The following is a 25,146-nucleotide window of genomic DNA, read 5'->3' on the forward strand; positions in this document are numbered from 1 at the left end:
ACAGAACAGTTTCTTTTTCAAATTTCGCTGTTGAAAATTTATAAATCTGTCGATGGTATTGATTATTATACCGAGACAATATTTCGCGCAGAAATTACAATCCATTTCCTGAAATCCCTTGCCAAATTCTTAGAGTTTCTTCGAATCGAAAGCATAATCGGAGTTATATCCAGAGATCGAGGATTTTGCAGAGAAAATCATTGTATAACGATTGTTCAGAGATTTATTTTTATTCGAACATACCGTTTCTCTATCATTCCGAAAGAAAACGTAGCTGAAAAATGTTCATCGGTCGAATTCGAGTATTTTCTTTACTTATTCATGCAATTTACCAGGTATACCAACTTTTCAGTGAAAACCTGACAATCCATCGACGAGCAGCTTACGATTAGCCATTTTGCAAGTTAATTTTCACCTGTAATCAGTTATTTCTCACGTATAAGTAAGTATAACCAGGCTTCACGATAACTGGAATTGAAATTGAAATTTGTATTTTTCTTCTCAGAATCAGTAAGGAATTGGATTGCTTTGGAAAAACAATAATTTCATTGGGCTTCGATACCTATAATAAAAAACAGTTTCAAAAGTTTGACATCGCAAAGTTTTCATATTCTAATAACACCGGAAAAACGTCATTTAATTTTTTCGTAATTTTTTCCCACTCGAGCGCAATCGATGACTTGAACTTGATCACGAAAATGTTCAAAAACGCAATCAAATTCCGTGCAAAAGTCTCCGCTGACTGAAACTCGCGGGTCAAACAGTTGAAAGTTTACAAATTAAATTTATTTTTCACATTTTTTAAAACTAAATCATAGACTATACGATAAAAATTCAAACTAAATTTCGATAAAAAATTAAATTATTTACATATTGCATCCAGGATCAAGTGGTAACAGTTAGAGAAAAAAAAAAAAAAAAGAATACCGTCTTCCCCGCGTTATTTGAACAAGGAAAAATTCGAGTTCCGATAGCGACCTTTTAAAATTCAATATAAGAAGTATCCTTCAGCGAGGATTACTTTTGCCACGTACAGAACAAGTTTTTCGAGTGATATCGTAAAAAATGTCGCCTTTACAAGTTTATAACAAGTGTCCTAAAAATTTCGATTTGCGTCGTAATTTGCTTGTCGAGACGACTCTCGCGACTTTGAGAAAAAAAAAAAAAAAAAAAAAAAAAACGAAAAAGAAAACAAAACGTTTCCAAACGTTTTTCACTACGCTCGAGTCGCGGGTTTTCAATAAATTTACACCACGAATATACCTTATCGCCCATTTCGCTGTACACAAAGCTATTACAAGCTGATCAAAACTACCGTACAATATCGCATAATGAAAGCGTTTTCGAGAATCCTCGAGTTCTGCGGTTATAGATTATTGTTCGCTCTCGCAAAAACGGATATATGTTAATAAGTCAATCAGTCACACCCGACTGCAGCGTGCTTGTAACCGGCCAGATACGAGGATATCATTCGTTTGGGGGGGGGGGGGGGGGGGTGGGTGGGGAGAAAACCAGTCTCGCGAGTTTAGAAGGCTGTTGAGAAAAATTTTATCATCATTATTAAATTATCTGTGATTAATCGAGTGAGTTTTTGTGAATACCTAAAATTCCTAGTTGGCCGTTCCCTAGCCGATCATCATACCGTCTGCCTTTTAAGATTATGTTTGTTGTCGCGCCGTCTCGGCGCCAGGCTTTACACGGTTCAACATCGCGATTCGACGCGGTATTCAAATTACATCAAAGCGCTAGTTATATTCCCGCGTCGCACAAATCCCCATTTCCGTTTTCGATATGCCGGCATATGACGCGTTATTTCGAGCAAGGAATCAATAACGGGGAAACGGTTTTCAACGATTTTCTCCGTAATCGCGAGTTCTACGTCATCGATTTACTACATTTACACGTATTTAATTACAATACGTTCGACGCCATATCGGTGTCTGTATAAATTCGTTATTTCAACTACCGGTCGGCTGGTTTTTTATTCCCATGATTTAATTGCGATTATGCGTGTGTGTGTGTGGGTGTGTGTGCGTGTTTAAAACAAAGCAAAAAAAAAAAAAACGAAAACATGAAAACAAGTCATATCGGACGATGCAGCTGGGGGGAAAATTATGGACCGTTCGTAAATTACGTCATAGGTTTTAAACTATTTGGGAGGGGGGGGGGGGGGGGGTCACGTTATGACTTCGTATGCAAAAAAAAAAATTTTTTTAATCAGCGCGTTCTCGCTGAGATCCTGCGATTCGGAACTATTGTGGCTCCGATCGCAGGTAACGGACAAAGTTTCCGCAATGCGTACCATTGTCTTTGATTAGTCGCTGGTTTGAAAAAAAATTCGAGCCGAGAAATTCCATTTTCGCACCTAAGTAGGATTGTTAAAGGGGGGCGGGGGGGGGGAGGTCGTAAAACCCTCAAAATTCGATGACGTAATTTACGGAGACTCTCTTAATGTCGGTCAAAAGCGCTATTAAAATTTGAAACGTAAATGTGAAACCTATGCGTAGTGTATATTGTTGTTATAAACAACTTCTAACATGGGCGCGAGATCCTGGTTTTATTTTTTTTTTTTTTTTATTCTTTTGAAACCGAAAAAAAAAAAAATCACCACATCGATATAAATGCGCGCCAACTGTGTTTCGCGAAAATTTCGCGAAAAAGATTTTATTCAGGAATCCGGTAATCGATAGATATAATATTATATCCTTAAATTATACTATATCGTAAATCAGGAGATACTGCAATCAAACATTCAACCGATCGAAGCGATAATATTAACGTCGGTATAATATTCACTTATTATAGTTACTCGGTTACGCCTACGCAAATACATACATATTTGTACATGACGAAAAATTTGTTACTTACATTTAGGAAAATTCAACACTTTTGAAGGAACCTTTTATCGCCCGCCTCGGTATTGAGAATGAATCGACGAGTTCTTTGTTATTATTTTTTTTTTTACAATCAACGTCTATAAATGTGTTCTACTTTAACATACGTTCCACTTCAAATGGGTTCGATATAAAAATACAAAAAACGGGTTTTTCCCTTGGTTATTGTGTAATAAACTAAACGCTAATTGGTTAAATTTTTCGTCAATCTCATTCCAGGCAAACAATTCTTGGATTCCAACGCACCCCGTTAACATTTTAAAATTATCGAGTGGTCAAATTTCTTTGGTATACTTTTATCGATTTCCACAATTAATTCTCGTTTCCACCGTTCTTCGAACTGTGGTGAGAATTCGATTGAATTTGAACTAATTTAGGTGATTAAAACCATTAACGAACCTGACGTTTTAATATCTTGAAATTCCGACCGTCATTTTTCTGCTTCTTTTTTTTTTTTTTTCTTTGTATGTATCTAAACTTTCAGACAGAAAGCAGTCGAAGAAATTAAATTTTTTCGCGAGTTTACACTCGCATGAATAAATACCCAAGTTCACAGTGTTTTCAATTTCATAGACATTCGCGAATTTTCTATTTCATTGAATCTTACAAGCGGGTTCCATACTTTTGTAAGTATCGCACGTACGCATACGGTTTCTAATATATGCACAATTAATTACTTTCTTGTGCCTCCGCGTTGTTCAAGTTCGACGCAACGAGTCGAGAAACATCGAGAATTAACGATAAATATTAAAAGTCGTCCAGAAAAGAAGCAGTAAAACTTTGCTGCGCGTCTGCCGATTCCTTTATTTTCCATTACACTGATTGTTTTTTAAAATAAAATAAAATAAAGATAAATAAACAAATAAATAAATAAAAAAGAAATCCCCACAACCGAATGAATGTTATACATATTTTACCCCGTATTATTACAATCGGTTAGATAAATCTTGACATCTTTTAGCTACGATCACGGATGTTCCAAGCATCTGCAATTAGATCTGTCAGTTATACACCCGAAAACACAGAGAATACATTAAACGTATCCAATTTTACGGTATAATGTCAAGTGTATGCTAATGTGTGAATCTTTTTTCTTTTTTTTTCTTTTTTTTTCTTTTTTGTTTTCATGCCGTATTATAACACGAAACCGGTGCGAATTAACATTACGTTATTTCAACCGTGCGTACACGTCTATAAATTTTTGCGTACGTGTGTGTGTGTGTGTGTGTGTGTTCATTATGCATACATTTGGTATAACGCAAACTGTATACGAATGTATGTATATGTACCTATAATGTAACCCAAAGTCCGGCAGGTGCCGGAGAAGGGAGTAGGCGACCTTGCCAAGGAGACCAATAATTTAACTCCATTGCTCGTTGAATTCCTCGTAAGTTATAACGTGGAAATTTTATTTATTTATTTATTTATTTTTTAAATTTAAAAATTTTTTTTTTGTCTCTTCCATTTTCCCTTCTTACTCGAGTATTTTTCTCATGGAATTATTACCGGAGGTGGAAAATTTTTCAAACTTCTTTTCGCCCGTGTTTCGTCGAAGATCGTCAGTAAAATTTTTCAACGATTTTTCGGACTTGCGGTCGTGACGTAAAAAATTTCGACACGAAAACATTGTCAAACGAAAGTTTGAAAGCTGCAGACAGGAAAGTGGATCCAGCTGAGTTGCATTAAAACTGTGTTTCCTTAACTTGTCGGTAGAGGAGCGATTAAAAATTAACGAATGTCGTTTGAAAATTAGAAAATTTTAGTACGACGGATATCGTTATAATTTTAATTATTAGTAGTAAATTTTCTGGTTATGATTCACATATCTGTTGCCGGTTTACTAGATTTTTTTTATTCAAGTAAGGCCTCGACATCAATTTATCGGTTCACCAACTTCAAACAGTCTCAATAGTTACGATATAATCAAAAGCTTGTAGTAAGAAAAACTTATGACTATACATTTTCCGAATGCGATCGCAATATTCATTTGTGACTATAACTTTCGGTGATGATAATGAATAAAATTGATAATTAGTTTCGGGTACTTGGTGAAGAATATATTGACAAAGTCGGATAAAAATTCCGGTTTTAGCATTTAAAAAAAAACCGAAACGATTACAGGTAGCGATATTTTTTCAAATTTATCAACAACCAAACTTTCCTTACGATTACGAACCTGTACGAAAATTTTAGTTCCAGTTACCGCTCAGTCCTTAACTATTTTCATTTTTTTTTCAACGGTACCTGTTTCACTGAATTTTTCCAGTTACTATAACAAATGAAATTTTTTGCCCAGCGTACGATTAAAATTTTTTCACCTCGTTGAAAAGAGGTTCTTCTAATAAAATTCAATCAAATTGACTTGGTCAGTTTTTCACTTTTTGAAGCTTGCGTGCCGTGATTAATTTCCTTGTTTATCAAGTTCTTTCTTACTCCTCCAAACGAGACGAAAATTTCAAGTCGAAAGAGACGCTGCATCTAATCGTTTGTCACACGTATTTGACGTCCTCGGGTTAACGGCTGAATACATGAGTTGATAATTATCGGTCTCTCGTGATCGTGCAAGTTGACGGATGACATCACGAGACGATGCGAGCCGCACGTCAACAGTGATTACAATAGGGTCAATGCTATCGGCGATTTATACATAGGCATTAGCATCAGCTTGGTAAAAACGAGATTCTTACGTATAATTTACGTCGCATGATACGTGGCACAAATTAGTTTACATGCTTAGGGGCAATAATCATGATATATGCGCTGTTAAAAATGCTTGTAATTGTACTAAATTTATGCTAAAAAAAAGTCAAGCAGAAGTAGAATTTTTGCGTAGCAAAATCGAAGAAAGTCGTTGGAAATTTTTTGGAAACTTGATAAGAATGTCGGAGTTTTTTTTTTAAATAATTGTTGCAAAAATACGGAACTGCTTTTTAAATTTACCAAGCTTGTGGTATGAATAGAAATTGTTCTGAATTTTCGGTACATTTTTGTAAATTCACCGAACTTAGGTATAAGAAAATTAACTAACGGGAATAATAATTTTAAAAAACATGATTAAAAAATGGAATTTCTTCATATTTCATTTGACTTTTCTTCAAATCTTTTTAAAACCAAATCAAAATATTCTTCTTGATTGTTCTTAATTTGACTCATTATTTCTACCCAAGTCGTTTGTTTTATTTACAATTTTATTGGAACAGAAAAGAAACGCATATAATTTTAGTCATCCTCAATTTCAGTTTACCATTTTCAGTAAAATTAACACTAAATTAGTAAAACATTGATTCGATGTAATTAAACAAACGTTTCTCGAATTTACTACGCCGTAACAGCCAGAAAATTAATTTTCATTTTGTACCTAGAACAATATTTTTCGATTGTGGTAAAAAATGAAAATAGTTAAGGACCGAGCGGTAACCGGAACTAAAAATTTCTCTCAGTGTAGACATATTAGGGTGGGCCAAAAAAAATGAGTATTTTTTTTTTTACTTTATACTCTGAAAATCGGTTGCTAGATACCTCTAAAGAATTCTCACCAAATATGAGCTCTTAATTTTGATAACAAGGTCCTCCGCTTTGCAATTTTCCATTTTTTCCTGAGTATTAGAAACAAAAATTCATATCTCTTTGACAACTGTTCGTTAAAAAATATCTCCCCTCATATTCTTGTAGGAAATCGAACGCTCTACAAAAAAGGTCTCTTACAATTTTTTCGTAAACCTTACCGTTTAAAAGATATCAAAGCTTAAAGTTTGATTATTTTGAGAGAAATTTCTGTTTTGCTTATGAATTTTTTAACTCGCTTACAAAAAATTTTGATGAATTGCACAACTCATAGTTTTGTAGGAAATTAACTGCTCTACAAAAATGGTGTCTTATGATTTGTCGATTAAGTTAAGCGTTTAAAAGATATTCATCGTCAAACTTCAATGCATACTAATTTTAACAGTTTTTGATGAATAATTCGAAAAATTTCAATTTAATTTATAAGCTTCATGAAAATTTATTCCAATGTGAGTTCCTAAGAAAAGAGAAATGTTTTAAACTATTTTTCTTTTATTTTTTTAGTTCTATATATTATAATATATATATAGTTACATATATTATATAGAACTAAAAAAATAAAAGAAAAATAGTATAAAAATATATATTAAAAATTGAAAATTAAAAAATATATATTATTTTTAGTTCTATATATTATATAGAACTGAAAAAATAAAAGAAAAATAGTTTAAAACATTTCTCTTTTCTTAGGAACTCACATTGGAATAAATTTTCATGAAGCTTATAAATTAAATTGAAATTTTTCGAATTATTCATCAAAAACTGTTAAAATTAGTATGCATTGAAGTTTGACGATGAATATCTTTTAAACGCTTAACTTAATCGACAAATCATAAGACACCATTTTTGTAGAGCAGTTAATTTCCTACAAAACTATGAGTTGTGCAATTCATCAATATTTTTTAACGAACAGTTGTCAAAGAGATATGAATTTTTGTTTCTAATACTCAGGAAAAAATGGAAAATTGCAAAGCGGAGGACCTTGTTATCAAAATTAAGAGCTCATATTTGGTGAGAATTCTTTAGAGGTATCTAGCAACCGATTTTCAGAGTATAAAGTAAAAAAAAAAATACTCATTTTTTTTGGCCCACCCTAAGACATATGTTTAATTAATACACATGTACGAGTATGTTGTAATCCATGAGATATAATATTGTCCCCGATAGTTTGTGCAGCGATGGATAATAATCGACGATTGATTTTACCATTAGCTTCTCCGTTTGAGAGAGCTGAATTGCGATTTATCGAGGTACAACGGCCTGCAACTGCGCGTTCCTATTTCAATAATTATTATCCGTTACAAATCGGTGATCTCATGCTCAGCGTATGTTCATGTGAAATCAATAAAAAAATTTCACAAAACGTTTGTAACGTACCTACATATTTCTTTAATGCCATTAACGCTTTGCACGCGATCAGAATTATTTCTCAGTATATATTAAGGCACACACATTTTTGCCTCGCTAATTTGCGTCTCATGTTCGTTTGAAATATTTAAGGACGAATCCGGGGATCCTCTTAATCAAAGGTTAAGAAACGAGTGAAAATCGTTCAAACAAATCTCCGGCAGTGTTGTTAATAGCGGCAATGATGGTGAACACAAATGAAAAAATATCTGTATCAATTGATTGTTGAAATGAATCCGAGTAAATTTTAATAAAAAGAGCTGAGATGTCGACGACAATTTGAGAAAAGGTTTTCTAATTCGAACGATCGAAACTTGGATTTTTCATCCGATACCAATTTATTTAGGCTTATTTTCTCCGCCATTGAGATCTCCAAAGATTGTTTTGTGACTGTACTTATTTATATATATTGTATATTATCTATAACGTAAGATTTCCTGAATGTTTTTCAAACAATTTATGACGATCAATTCGCCGAGCAAGATAAGCCCAAAGACAATCGTATTAGATCAAAAACACTAGAGTTTCATTTTGAACGTTCCATTTATAAACCTTCATCAATTTGTCGATATTATAACTTCTGTTATTCAAATTTATTCGGGTTCATTTCTATCACACGTTAAAGATGGTGTTCATCATTATCATCGGCGCTACTGACATTGCTGGCGATTTTTCAAACAGTTTTTTCGCTTTCCTTAACCTTCGATTTATAGACAGCCTGGCCGATACATCCTTATAGTTGTTGAAAGTCTGTTAGATATGAAAATATTCGATCATAACATGTTTGTTCCCTTGAAAATATTGCGAGATATTTTAGTAAGATTTCGGAACAATTTATAGCCTACGTAAGTATTTCATTAAAACATGGTTATATGTACCTAATTATTCAGAACGATCAGAAATACTTTGAAGTTCATCAGCTATATTTTACGGTTTATTTTTTAGAGCATAAATTCTGTTTGCAGATGGAAAAAGGTTTTATAGTTGCCTGATCTTCAGTTTCTGGAACGCTTCTTAATTGTCCCCGGAGACGTTTAAATCATTTCAGAATTCTTCGGAACGATTATTGCTCTCTGAATTTGTCGAATAACGAGAACCTGGCTATTTCACGATTTTTCACAAAGACTCGCAGCGCTCAACTTTGAGGAAATTAATTCAACGTATATTGCAATTAGAAATGATTTTCCGGGTGAGATCACGGAAAATTCAGTGCGCTTTAAAGTCTTCAACCGTTTTGTCTAACTAAATCTGTATTCTTATATTCATGCCTGCATTTATGTTATAAAAATAACAAATGACTCCGCATAAATTCGAATTATTTTCTGCTCCGTCATTGTGTTCGGTGTTGAATGCTGAAATATATCTAAAACGACCCGCAGGTATAAGATATTTATAAAATTCTGTGAAAACCCGTCAGACATATGGTTTATGAGAACCCTCGAGGCAAGTTCGAAGCAATGAAGTTTCTGAAAAATGATCATGTTTTCAAATTCGGACAAATATGTTTTTTTTGTATATTCCAAGTCACGATTCCATCGTCAGGGTTAAATGAAAGTCAAACTCACGAATAAAATCAACGGTCCCAAAATTACACGCAAATTCTATAAGAGGAAATAAAGGATATGAGATAATACATATTTTTCCTCCTCGCAGCTCGCACGAAACAGGATGCAGATTTTGCCGTCCGGCAATTAGCGCGACCTTGTCGATTGGTGACCTGCAGTGAAACTAATTGTCTCGGGAATTCCCCGTAAAACGATGACGCATTAACTCGGTATTAACTCAGACGAACCTAACCTAATATGACCTGATATTCGTAGCAGTCGGTCGCTTTACGCCTGGATTCAGGCAACGCGCGTACGGTATGACAGGCATATTGCCTGCCGCCAGGCGCTGCCTGGGGAATCCCCGGCGTGCTTTTAGCGTCTATCTATGATTGTCACGGTTATTTTATAGACCTGTTCACGTGGCCCGGCAGCGTACATACATCGGTGAACTCGTGTTTATATCCCACATTATAAACCGCGTTAGGATTATCGCCTGGCGATATATAACGGTAGTGATAAGTAGTTGCTTACCGTGAAATAAACCAAGGATTTCGATATATAGGTTATGATTGGACAAAGTTTGCTTACTACGGTACCGGTAAGTGTCTATTTTGGTGTAATGATCTTATGCAAATCAGGTGAATCTTCCGACCGGATGCTTGACGATCGCCTCGCTTATATTGTTTGACAATCATCGTTCTTCGAATTTAAAGAGGGCTTAGGTAGTCGGAATAAATGACCGATTTGTTGTAAAAATAGACAGTGACTAGAACCGATCGGCGAGGCTGGTGTTCCACACATGTTTAGACGATACACGCCTCGCGTGGCTGGCTGCGTGCGTATGATGTTTGGAATCTGTTCGATCCACTGGATCGTCGAGACGTTCGTCAACTGTCGTAAGCGTGAAATTCCACATAGGCACGTGCAGGAGGTAGTCACTTAATTTCTGAATAACCTGACGGGTGTAATTGCTTCGCTTGGCAAATTAAATTAGGGCCTCGTTAGCCGGCGTGACGGTTAATCGCAGCTGGTGTCATTTCACTGTCAACTTCGACTTTGTGCGATATTGTTAAGTGTGTTACAGGAGTCTCGCCTCCGGCATTTACTTTTCATCGTGAAAAAGTATGACCTCACGGTTGTCGCGTATAAGACAAATTTTAGTCACTGGGCGACGATGGTCACGATGATTTGCATCCCAGTTTGTGGAAATACACCTGACGATGTTTACGGATAAAAAGATAACACCGTAAATGAGCTAAAGTTTAACTCATAAGGTACACATCATTATACCATTATACTTATACCATAATTTTCCCTCTAGACAGATGCAAAATATGACTAATTGCTATCTATCGCCTGCAGAGTAAACTCAGGCGAATAACTCAAGTTTACATTTGTCGGTACACGTGACGGCAAATTTCACGGACTAGGTTATCCATTTTTGGGAATTTGGCGAAGCTGAAATCATACCTAGGTTATTCTACTGTCGTTTCATGTGATACAATCTTACACCTGAGAAGAAATCGCATGCGCGTAATTTCAATACAACCGCCATTGACACACTTGCAATCTTATTTCGACTGTAAAATTATTCCCAGCTCTCGTCAAATGTTAAATACCGTTTCACACCGAATAAAATTGCAGCATGATTAGTTGAGCGTAACTTTTCCTTAACCAAGCCTTTAATATAAATTCACGATTTGGTGCAATTCACGCGCGGATGCGTCTTCTGCAATTGTAAGAATCGTTGAAGGGACAATGTAGTCGCCCATCTAACGAATGTACAGTGGTCATGGTTTCAGAACTCAGATATTCATTTTGGTACTGCGTCTATCAGGAAATTTCCCAGGAAAAGTATCAATTTCGAGTGTTATTATAAAACAATTTTTTAGTATATGACACAAGCCATTTGTCAATCGATAATTGACAAACCAATTTTTGATAACTTGAGTTCGAAAATTTTCTTACAAATAGTAGATTTAAAATTACCAATGCACGGTTCTAGAGAAAAATGTTTGTCGTTTCTTCCGCTCTTTCGTAACCACATGTTAGAACGGTACACAAGAGTTCAGAAGACCGCACGGAATTACAAGAGAAAATAATGAATATTCCATAGAATTCCATTCTCGGGATTCATCAAGCTATTTGGAGAACGGAGCGTTGCATTCCGGTTAGAACTGTGAATACCTTTATAATGGTAGAGCGAACGCGTGGGCAAGTGCGTTAATCTGTCCTGCATTGACGTGACGCAATTGATGTTTGTCACCAGATATCGCCAAGGAATTCTTGAAATGACTTTACGACCATGTAAATTTGGAACGGCGCAAGTGGGTGTGGCGAAATCGTCTATAGCCGACAAGTTTTTATTAAACTATTTCCATTTCAACAATTCGGCTGGGTCACGGTCAACCAAACTGCATTTATGTACACATTGTAACATTGAAGTCAAAGATCGAAACTCATTTGGAGAGCTTTTTTCATCGCCTAAAAATTATTGATTGCTGCGTGCGTTTTCAAATTTGCAAGATTCGTTGAACCACGTTTTCTAATTTGCAAATTTCAAATCCGGTTCACATGTTTGGGAACTTTTTTATAATTCTACTTCTCTCTGTTTTATGGGATATTAATTGAAATTCAAGTGTCGCATCGATGATTTCTGGCACCAATCGTAAATGAGTTGAGTATTTTGATTGGCTGGGATAAGAATGTTCGGGAAGCTGTTTTCGTAGTTTTATGATTATTCAATGGTACCTGAATACTGTAATTTCTCGTAAAAATTCTTGAACGTGTCCGGAGTGTCATCTACATTGTTTTTATAGACGCCGGCTTGAAGACGCCATCGTAATGTCTATCTCGTAAAACGGTAGTGAATGTATTCGAGATTGTTGTTATTTTTTTTTTTTTTCTTCTTATCGATTTCTTTTTTTACACATACACGTATCGAAGTTTGCTTAAGCTAACGAGAAACCTGTGTAATACAACTTGAAGATTGTGAACTGATAGTGAGCTCGATAATAGCTCATATATAAACCGGATTTTATCCAATATCTGAAAAACAAATTTCTGCGCGCCGACAGAGGCGCCACAATTCAAATGAATCTCGTCTGCGTATGAGATTAGAAATTGAGTAAATAGATTAACAGGAATCGTTGATATTAATGTTGTTTTGTTATACGGGAACACCATAAATTATCGACGAGATATACGATTATATTACATTATCGTTAGAAACTAGCAAATCAAATTTTGAATAACACGCGCGGCAAATTCCACAAGTTCAAAATTACAATATTTTAATACTTTATCATCTTTTGTTTTCTCTCTTGTCTATTGCTGTTGTTAAGTTTCTTCTTCCTATCGCTAGGTAGGGATATTATAATGCCAGCCAGCGCCAACGATCGAATCTACAAATTACACGGAAGAACGCAGGATCGTTCCTACCTGACGATATATGTTAGAGAAACAATAAATTAACCCGCGTACATAATCAAGTCATCATATCTCTTCGGAGAATAATACCGTCATCCAATTCGATATGACAAGACAATCCTTAATTTCAAATAACCGTGTCGCAATTTTTCATTATTCATCATTATTCTTAGTGTTTATTTTTTTATTTTTTTTACACCATATATGTAATTACCTCCACGTTTATCTATCCTATAAAATTCACATTATAGGTGGGTGTAATTTCGGGTGATTCAAATTGATGAATGCTCACCATTTATCAACGGGTCAGATTTTGCTTCTTCTTTAATGTACATAAATTTTCACGCATACATTCTCTATAATTCAATAATATATGGCTTACAGTCTAGTCTTTTTAACCTTTCTGTTATTATAATACGCCCATAATATCATTCGATTCGTAAAATATTTTTATCCGCATTCTTTATCATAACAAAGATGAATATATTCATCCGAATGATTACCTTGCGGCACCATATTTCGATTTAAATTATACGAATAGTATTCGTACTATTTTTTGCTAATGTATTATCATTTGCCTCATCACTGTTCTGCAGAAGATGGAAAGCATTCGTCTCATTATTGTTCTTCTCTCTGTTACATACATACTTTCTATGGTATAATTTGACAAACACATGGCAATTTGTTTCTCACGACTATTATCACATACATATATTTTTTATACTTAATAAATCAAGGTTAAAATAAGAATCCCTCTCTTCAACAATCAACGCCAATTGAAAAGCCGGATGAAATTTTGATAACGTTCCAAATTCAAATTTACGCCGAACGAAGAAGCTCGTGCGTCGGTTCTAATGGTTGAGAACGAAGCAAGCAGCCTGTGTAACTGGAAACAGGTATAACAGTTGGACGGCACGTGCTGAGATGTTTAGACACGGCTTAAGCCTTCCGCGTGAATTTATAACTCGTGAAATTCTTTCGGATTGTCAAACATGCTCAAACCGCGTTCAAATGAACCGCGAAAGTTGAATATTCGAAGAAATTACGAGAATCTCGCTGGCGAGTGAATCGCTTTTGAATTTCCCGACGATTGTCGAACGCCAAAAAAATTTCTCGGCTCGTTTTTTAAACCATTGTAGACAACTGATTTCCGCGGGTTGTTTACGTTTATTTCAACGTGAGCGCGGCTTAAGAGTTCGACGGAAGCCCGACGTCCTTGTCATGGCCGCGGGGCGTCGCTAAGCGGCAAATTATGACGCGTCGCGAGGCCTCAAAGGCGAAACTTGTCCTCGACAATTGGTAGATTTCCGTTTTTAATCTTCATCTTGCACGTAATATTGCCGGCATGGATGCGTATTATACGTACACAAACACACGCGTAGAAAATACAGCCGGCTACAGATGTACGTATGTTAGGTTATGTATAGGTTATGTATACGCCTATGTACTTCGCAATTCCGAAGATTCTTCAAGAATTTTGGCAACACGCATTAATGTCACGACTTAAAGGTCGTTACACGGATGGAAATGTTCCTTTCATCCGTGCATATATCTGTTGCTTAATGCCCAATTATTAGACATCACCGTTATGCAACTAGCTTTGTGTTAATCTTGCAATTCAATTGTCTTGGGACTTGCGTGTTACAAGCGTGTAACTTTTATGCGCGTGGTCGGGGAATCGCAACTACGCGATTGCACTCGATGCATTGATTGTGAGAGAAATTGGGTTGGCAATTTAGTTACCAGAAAATTATCGTGAAATCGACGGAATGCTTTGAGTGCTTTCCATTTACTGACTCAAATCGACTTGTGTCGTTATTTCTGGTGTAACCGGCCAATCTAGGCAAAGGAATACACCAGAAATAGCGACACGAGTCGACTTGAGTCAGTAAATGGAAAGCACCCTTTATTGTTACTACAGAACACTTATTTGAGACAACTTATTGCAAAACGTTACCACCTGAGTCGAGCTGAGTGATGAAGTAACTAACCAAAGGTTTTTGTAGAACTTTTGAGTTTTCCCCCAAGTTTGTTGGTAATGCCACTTTTTCGTAGCGCACTCTCGAGTCAGAAAAGCAAACAAATTTTCATTATTTGTTATTATTATAATCAATGCTATCACTCTTACTAGTCAATTTCCATTTCAGCATTTATTTTTGTGGTTGTGGTAATAGAATGTCATAAATTCTCAAATAAGAAAGTAGAAAGGAAAACTTGTGTCATCACGCTGTTGACCATGTAAATATTGTTTGAACTACAAAAAAATGTTTAAATTCAATGCGAACACGCTACAGTCCGAGGGCGGTGGTTTGCCAGGGTGAGCAACCGTCATAAATTTAAACGACAGTTCGCCGCGTTATACGTAACCTCAAAAATTTTGACAGTTGTCGGTGGGAGTTTTACTCATTGCACAACTGTCAAAATTTTTAAGGTTAGAACAGGTTAAAGACCCTAGGAAACAGCTGCTCTGGGATTGTAGCGCGTGCGCGTTAAATTTTAGCAGACGACGGGCCATGCAGTCGTTAGGAATTCACTCTGTATATTATTCAAACTGGAAATTCCTCTCAATATGATGAGGATGAATCGCTTGTCTTGTTTTTTTTTTTTTTTTTTTTGTCTCACAAATCATTACAGTAGTTGCCATTTTCTCCCACGTAACAAATTAAACGTTTTTTTAACGTTTCAAAGAATCGGTTATCGCATAACTACATATAATTGGTATTTTTTTTACGACCGTTTCTTTGTCCGAGAATACCGCAGACGGCAACTTAAATTAGAACTTGATAAGCGAATATTTGAATCCAAGATTAATGACGCTTGTGATTTAAGTATGGTTTGTTTTACGACACTTTGACTTACTAAAAGTGTGTTTCTTTTTTTTTTTTTTTTCTTCGCTACATCCGGTTCAAGAAAGACTTCGAATAAATTTATAGCGTACAAGAAATGTGAAGGCTTCTAAATCTCAATTGTATTTGTAACATAGCCTCGAACTACAAATTTTCACTGTAACATTGTTCATCCGATTCATCTGATTAGAATTTTAGTATTTCAAATTTGAACCGATGGATGGATCCAGTAAGTAATTCTTTGTGAAAAATATTTTTCATTTGGAACAAAGACGACAGCATCTATAGTCCAGAAATTTTAAACTTCACCTTTGAATATAAACAACATACCTTATACTGCTTGTAGGTTTAAAATTGAAACAACTATTTGTATAGTTTTTAGTAGGCTGCAGTGTAATGGATGCAGTGTCACTGATCTTAATGTTTACACGCGGTAACGTAACATACACATAATGAATACTTATACTCTTGTTATTACGAAAGAATTACATAAATCGAACGTCGAACGTCGAACGCGTTTAACTGATTTCTCGACCAAATCCTGTTGTGACGCTATATTCATGCGATTTGAAATTCCGCATTTTACGAACTTTTTCACTCCATTCGGATGATAAACATTTAAATTTTCGCACCTGGGTGTGTACCTATGCACATTAAGTATACGGATATCAAAACGAAAGAAAAAAAAAATAGGAAACATAAAAAGAGACTCATTGCGAATTAATGATAATTAATATCAATTTAACATCGTAGGTTTAGTTTACTCATTTTCTTTTTTTTTTTTTTCTCTTGTCCCACTTTATTCGTAATATATTACAATAATATACCTCTACTCCTCATTTCATTTCACACCGTTGACGGACACATGGTTGTAAATTTTCATACATACAAATCACATGGAAAATTACGTGTAGGCCACGATCGTGACTGTTGTTATTATAGATTTTTTTTTTCTATGTGTTTTTGCTTTTTTTTTCTACTACTTTTTTTTATTTCGTCGAATATTTGGAAATCCTAAAATTCCACTGAGGCTACCGCGGTTTTAATGTTTCCAAGTTTGCGTGTGTGTGTGTGTGTGTATTACGTAGGTATATTATGTACATAATATATCCGTGTAATTGAGTTGCGGAATGACTTTCTGACCGGGGAATCCTCGATCGTTTGAACGAGCTGATCGTGAGCCGAGTTCCTGTTCCACATGGTTTTAATCGAATGCATGAAATATAATGTCTGACTCACAATAACGCAGAGTCGAATAATATTTGAATAACGATAAAAAATGTTTAATATCAATTCAAAATCCATCCGGATTTCCCAACAGTTTAATCATTATCAATCGACAAAAGAATAGACAAAAAAAAAAAAAAACAGCACGTACTAATTTGAATTTTATACTCAGAATAACGATGGCGAAAGAATTGTATTATTTAAAGCTGAAACAATATTGTCCGCCTTGTTCACATGTTTTCACACAGTTTCGCATAATAATTATCTTGCTTTGATATTTCAGCTTGTCGAATTAATTGCCGTGCGTTACTCCGAATGCAACAATGCAACGAATCAATGAATCGTGTGTTGAGACTGCAGCCTGTAACGAAATCGCGGGCTTATTCCTTTGTTATGCAAATCCTTTGTGATGTGATCGAATTTCGCCAACATTAATTTTTCATCCCTCACGAATTACGCGTCCAGCCGAAACGTGTTTTCAACTACGCGCAAATCTGCAGGCTGCTCCAACGTATGCCGGAGGCCTTGTTTTCGTTTTCATCGTCATGACTTAAGACTCAAACAACTTACTGAAAACACCGAACCGTATTTCGAGTATAAATCATATCGTTGGAATTTAACATTCCGTAACATGTAAGAAATAAGCGTCGCTGAAGGAATTTCAAACGCAAACAGCCAGTCCAAAGTTTAGTTGAACTAAATTACCGACTTTTGTCTTCATATATTTTTTCAATTTCAAAATATATATATATATTTGTGTAACTGTGTCGTGACACTCGCGGAAAAGTATAAAAGTTTTTATTGGTCGGCAGTTACAACAGCACTATAATTGTCTCTTTTTCAGAAGCAAGATAGAAAGAAAAAAACAAACCAAGAATTAAATACCGAAAAATAAAATAATTAGGTTTCCTCTATCTTTTTCATCAGAAAAAGGTAATCACTAATTTTATAAGCAATTGAATTTCACTAACTTTGTGATATATAGATATAACTTAGCATGGGTGACATCATATTGTTATCGTTTCAAGACTTGTCCTACTTTCGTCAATTTTCGCCTGACCGAAAAGAGAAGAAATACAACCATATCATTTTTTCTCCGTGTCTTACTCCTAGAATATTTTATAGTTTATCACTTGATAGTCCGTGTTTTTTTTTTTTTTTTTTGATTTTTTTCCTTTCTTCTACGAATAATGTAAGTTGTTGTAAATTGCCATGTGTGGCCATTGTTCGGTGTATTTTTGTTTTTATTTATTCTTTCGTTTTTTTTTTTTTATTTGTTTGTTTGTCAACCAACAGTGGTCATAAATCTGTTAATATCAGGGTCAAGGTGAATGTTTGTTGGAGAATTTTTTGTGGGATACAAGTATTGAATAGTGAGGCTGAACTTAACGTTTAGGTCATACGCATGCATTATCCCATTATTACGTTTGTGATGTAACTATTTCGTGGTTGAATGCCCTCTTCGTGTGACTATATTCACGCTAGTCGTACTTATAGTTTCCGAGAACTTTATTACACAATTGTTCGATTCCTTCAATGAGTCGATAAAGCAAACAATAATTACCGTATCATTTATAAATTAATGTAAATGAACAAATTGACACTGTTTGAGCTGAAGCAATTCTATATACTCACGAACTGTCGAATGACGTGTTCATTGAATTTTTATAATCGAATCAATGTTTTATCTTGCTCCTTCTTGTGAAAATTTTCCCAGGTCGACGCTGATACTTCCATCTAGTTAATTGCAGACGAAAATTAAAAAGGGCTGTAGTGGCATTTATTTTTTATTTTTTATTTTTTTTATTCTTTAAATTTATTTGTAAAGTGTCACAGCGGTTTTTAATTCTCCTCTGCAATTGATGCGAGGTGAAAAATAAAAATATCGTCGCACGTGGCAAGCCGGTTACGTTTAATTTAATAGAGAACGAAGATGAACAGAGGATTCATATCATTTGTTTACGTCTCGTGAGTAAACATTATTAAAAATCCTGGGTTGGTTTAACTTATTACGTACAAAACTGGTTAAAAAATTTTGAATTCTAACTAATTGTTCGACATCCGCCGACGACGTGTCTACGAGACCTCTACAATTTTATTGTACAAACAATCTCACAATAAATTTTATACAACGATATCAATTTTGCCGTGAAAATAAAATTAGGTATTTTACTCGAGTTGTAATAATACAAAAATGAAAAATAGAAAACACAAAGCCAAGCAACTTTGCAAGAGTGACTTTAATCAATAAATTTTAAACAATTCTACAGCGATTGTTTTTTTTTTTTTTTTGGGGGGGGGGGATTACGCGACGTACAAAAAAGGTACAATTGAAAAGAGTAAGCCCGTTGAATTTTTACCGAAATAAAACTAGACAATTTGCCGTGTACTGCGTGTTTTGTATTATACGTATGTAACGAGAGCCCGGGAGCGATTAATGCCAGTGGAATTTTCCAATTAATATCGTGTCACGAACAGGATTAGGAATTTTTGGCACATGTATAGGTTTTGGATAAGTAAGAGATACGCATAGAGAGAGGTGGGGAGAAAAAAGTTGGAACAGAGAAGAAGAGAAAAAAAAAAAATAAAAAAAAAAAAAAAAAAAAAAAAAGAAGAGGAAGAAGAAGAAACGAAACGAAACGAAACATTCGACATTCCTGTGGTAAAATTGATGTCTGTACGATAAATACATGATGATCTTTGGCGCCAGTGGCATTCGGCAAACCGCTAACATAGAAAATCACCTCCCAGCCGCTGTATCTTACATACTTACGCGCCTGATTTAAACACGTTTTAAAGTTCGACACCGTCCCGACATTGTGCTCGATTAAAAATTACACAAATCTCACTGGCTGCTCGATGGCCCTTAAAAGGAGCTCGTGCGTCAACCGTCACAATGTGGGACGAGTCTAATAGTTTTCTGTGGGCTAGACGGATTCGCTTCACTCGCAACGGACAGGAGAAAAAAGAGAGAAAAAAAAAAATTAAATTAAATCGAATTTAAATAAAAAACAATAGATAAAAACAGCGACGAAAAATAAAACGAATAAAAGAAAGCGTCAACGGTTCGGCGAACGTCGATAGCCGCGAGTTTGTAAAAGAGTTCAATCAACTGCAATTGTATAACCTACTCCACTTGAATATACCGACTTTATAGCAGTAGATACTCATGCATCCGGATATTGGAAAGATATTTACACGTATGTATAACGAAAATGCACGAATATAACACAACCATCGAAATATCGAAAGCTGATATACGCAGTAAATTGCATTATTAGATTCGTTCTAACGTGATCGACGTTATGCGATTTCTCTGTCCTTCCTCTTTCTCTATCTTATCAATTAGTTCATTTCTTACCTATTGTTGCCCAATACGGATCGACTTCGTTATATTCCAGTAAATATAATTTTTTTTATCAACTTGTTTTTATCGTTTTATTTTATTTTATTTAGCATCAATCGCAACTACTATTATGTTAATTAGTGAAAGAAGGGTTATACTTGCTAAGTATTTATTTTTCTCCAAAGTGCTCCAAGGCATGAAATACAAGATCTTTCCGTCTGTTTGTCTGTCCGTCTCTCTGTCTCTCTCTCTCTCTCTCTCTTTTTCTCTTTTTCTCTTTCTCCGGATTTCAATTATACGAGCGTAAAACCCCACCTCTAAATTTATTAATACTACTCTAAACCAGTAACTGTTTAATGAGCTGGTCGATAATTTTGCCCCCTTGCCTGCTCGACAAGTAGCCGCGAGGTATAATCATTAAATACGTGTGACGCGGAGACTTGAATGCATGATCAAACAATGACGCATGGCGGCTTATAACTAGGTATATGTAATGTATTACAAATGTACAAGTGTTTTTATCGCGTCGTCAGAAATATGACGTTATTTCGTCTATATTCTTGACCCTGTCAATTATTATTATCGTAACGAAATCCTGTGGCGGCTGACGATCTGTGATATTCGAAGGTATCGCCTGTAGGAGGATAAGATAATAATATCCCTAACAGATTACGTCACGACTAACTGGCCACTTGATAAACGGTTGAACGTTCTTCGGCAGGCAGGTTTCATAATGCGAGTACGCACAATGATTTACAGAATTTTACGTTGCCGGATAATTTGGGACAACGAAACGGATAAACGTTGAATTTTCGAATTCGAACACGTTCGAATTGCGTGCAGACTACGTACATACATTGTGTATTTGACGATATCTCGTCTGTTTTTCTTTACTCAATCCTTCGATCAAACGACAATCTTTTTCACGCGACGTTTTTACGAAACGAGCCAACGAACCCGTAACAACAATAATAAACTGGCTTCACGCCAAATGGCTACACATACTACACGAAGAAGGATCTTGACAAGACCAAACAAGGTTCTCACAGTCGGGATGCCTCTCATCCTTATAATTATCACCCCGGCAATTTCTACACATACACTTTATAACCCAAGCGTGATTCGTCTGGGGTAAAACCCAGGAATGCTGTTTCTATCTGGTCGCCTTTTTTATCGATACGCTACAACGTAGAAGACCCGGATCGTTTAGTCCTCATCCAGTTGAGCCAGTCTAGAATACTATACCAATCGTGGTATAAACCGGTGATCGTTATTAAGTCTTAACTACTTCCAACAGTTATGTTCCTGAATACGTTTCGAAGCGGTAGTCGGAGAAGGTCAAGAACATCAGAGTTTGAACAATGTATCACAGATCAGCCAGAGCTGCATCTTATACCTAGAACTGACATTTTCGAACTTTCGTGTCGAGAGCTGATCGCTCTCATCGGCAATGGTTTCGACGCGCCAAATTGAACTTTTAACCAACACCCTGAATTTTGATGAAATGACAATAAAATTCTTATTCAGATACACGAATGATCGTTTCAACTTACGTCAATTGACCGTATATTGCGAAGAACGCAAGTATAATACGGATTACCGTTCAAGCGATCGAAGTAAAATGTTCCTTCCTTATTGTTACTACCATCTTGTTTTGGTAATACCAAGGTAGTTATTATCGCCCACGAAAAATCCGAGGATTCCGATCACAAATGCGGGTGAATGTCTGTTCACAAGAAGACAGCTTTTGGTGAAAAGCGTCGTTACGATCAGGGTACGGGGACGTTTGTCTCTACACCAATCTCGAGAACCTGTTGGGATGATTTGAAAACTGGAAGTATGTGGAATCTGATAGCACAGTTGGAATCATGACGTGGCAAGATTTCGATCACATGTCGTACCGATCTCAGTCAACCGCAACATTTGTTTTACGACAGATACATGGACTCGATACGGCGTAAATGTATTCAAGAACACTTAAATTGTCGTACGTGAGAACAGAGACGTTTGACGGACGTCAATTATCAACATCGCAAGTCACGAGACACTCGCGAGTTCAGGAAACTATTCGATGACTCGCGTGATAGTGAGGTTGCATTTTCATCGCAATGAAAGTGAACGGAAACAAGCGGTGAAAAATATGCCGACAACGTTAGCAGCAACTTCCTCTTTTTCAACCTGCACGTGTAGATTCAAATTCTTGACTCAAGTTTCCTGCACTTGACGCGTTGGTACCAGTTATATGTCAATAACAGACGATCCAATCTTCAAGCTTGTCGTCTCGTTATGCGGAACATACGTTACCCAAATTTGACTTTGTTTTCAATCCAGTTGCCCGTTTTTGCTCGTGCTAATCTATTGATGTAACAATTTGTATGCCGGCTGGTTTTTCAGTTAACGTATGCAGCGAAAATGATGCAGTTAATGACAAGCAAATGCGAAAACATGGACCGGCTCGATAAAGACTTAACGATGATGGGCTGAATTTGAAAAATTTCCAACGCCATTGGCGGTGTCAATGTGGCTTGGGACCGTATGATACAGCTCGTTTAGTAGCCAGTCGCCTCTGACGGTAATTGATTAGTGTGAGCATAAGAACTGGCGCCGAATTGACATTTAGTACGACTTGATGCGGCGCCAAAACAACATTATAGACTTCGTATATTCCTCCTCCTTTGGGTTCGAAGGGTAAGATTCCATCTCTGGCTCCTCTTGTTTATCAATCTTTTATCATTAGCATAAGTCCGGTATACACGTGCATAGAAATAAGATACATCGCTAAATCGACAGCTGCAATTTATTGCTCAGCTTTCGCAATTCGAATCACAATTTTGTTTAAATTGCCACTCACCGATTAGTTTTACGTCTATGTTTGTTTCTCGTTCCTTCGCTCGTTTGTTTTTTCCATGAAATCTGCTTCAACTAACGCTCTCGACACTTCGGACAATTATATTCAGTGGGATTTACAGTTATATTATACATATTATGTCTCACGGAAATGCGACCTGGCGTTCGTTGCTCAGAATTATTCGAATTCCTCAACCACATGGAATTAGAAATTCCATAAACAGTACGGTCCATCGACCCATATTTTTTTAGATGATCAGATTTTATCTTTGGTCTGACGTAAGGCTTCCAACGATTCTTCGCAAGGTGTATAATGGACTGAAAGATGAATATTCGAAATTCCACTTTTCAATCGGGATCAAACAAGTTTCTCTTCATACAATTAACATAATACAGTCCATTTTGGGGTCCTGTCGTACTTCAGAGAAAGTTGGGCAGATTTTCCGGAATTTCAATCATCTTTTGAGAAACTCCAGCTAAGTCTTCAAGATACACTGATATAATTATAATCTGTCTGACACAAGGGCCATTGATTTAATTTCATTCGGAAATTCAGGTTCCAATGTTAACCCTGAATAACCGGCATCGTATTGGAGAAGATTTGATTAAAGCACTAACTTTTGTTCATGCGGCTGTGAACCTCCTCAATATATGTTCGTAATTTTTGTATGTGATAAACAGCTGGAAATCAATGCCTTGATCTTCTGTCAAAAAATCAGAGCACCGTGTAAAGTAGAAACTTGAAGGTAACCTTGGAACTTTGTAACTTATTAACCAACGGTGATTCTAGAGAGTTTTCCCATCAGTCATAAACTTCAAGCCTTGTTCGTAATAACCTCTTTATGGAACATTAATGCAAGCACATATGATCCATGCGTATTGTCATCGTTCGAATATTACTAAAACTAAATTCTGAGATTTGGGAGTTAACTAAAAGTAAGAAGCAATTTGACACAGGAAGTACTAGGAGAAAGCCAACCGGAAGAGTGAAGAAGAAGAAGCAACTGTTTGGCGTTAGTGTTCTCGATGGAATTAGATTCAGTGTGTTATTGAACTTTGAAGTGTATAAACAAATACAGATAATGCAAGGCCCTTAGAATGACAGAGAACAAGGGACCCTTGAGGGTATAAACTAATGCACTGTCCATGTAGGAGTACATGCTCTAAGGCTTTCATAGGCGTCTCCGTACTCGTCGTCATACCATCACGCGTGCAGGTAGAAAGGTTGGGTATACGTTCAGAATAACAACAAATGGCATGATTTGTTAACTGTGTTTACAGTGACTGTCTGGTGAGTCGAAGCTTGTTACAACAGTATCAATACAGCGATAATTTGCACTCGATCAAGGCTCATCGCCATCGAATTGCGAATTGAAGTCCAGATGCATAATGTAATGCGTTTAGAAATGATGCCGTGCAATCGATCGTTGTAGGAGTCTTCACCTTGACTTTCTTTTCCTTTAAAGTTACCCACTCAATTGCAAACGAGACTTGATATCGCAGCGAAGCTGGTTCAACGTTTCCTTGCTTTGACTTTACTTGGGTAAACCCGATTTGGTGACGTGTCGGGATCGCTAGACCGGATTGACGATTTCCGGGATGATTCCGTGACTGCATATGTACAGTTAGAGACAAGAATCTGGAGCCGCTTTTGTCAGTTTGTAACATGCAGTTGCAGGTATTTCTGCTCGTCGTTGCAACTAGCTCTGAGTGAATCCGGAAGACATACATTTGTTAAATGTCAAGAGAATGTTTACCCGGCAGAGTGGAAGAACGAACCTTGACATCTGGATGATGAGAACGCCGTATACCTACGATAATTAGCTGGAACATAATCCTGTCAAAGATAAGATCTCTTGCCGAAGAAACGGAACTTTGAAACCTGGAAGTTGAAAAGTTTTTTGTCGTAATCGGGAACAAACTTCACTTTAATTAGACTTTTTGCCATTGTAAAATTTTTTTTGCCCTCTTCGCGGTTTCGACCGATTTTTATACACATGAGCATGATTATATATCACGAACTGCAGGTGATTCGCAGT

The sequence above is a fragment of the Neodiprion pinetum genome, chromosome 3 (genome assembly GCF_021155775.2).
Source record: "Neodiprion pinetum isolate iyNeoPine1 chromosome 3, iyNeoPine1.2, whole genome shotgun sequence".
Classification (NCBI taxonomy): domain Eukaryota; kingdom Metazoa; phylum Arthropoda; class Insecta; order Hymenoptera; family Diprionidae; genus Neodiprion; species Neodiprion pinetum.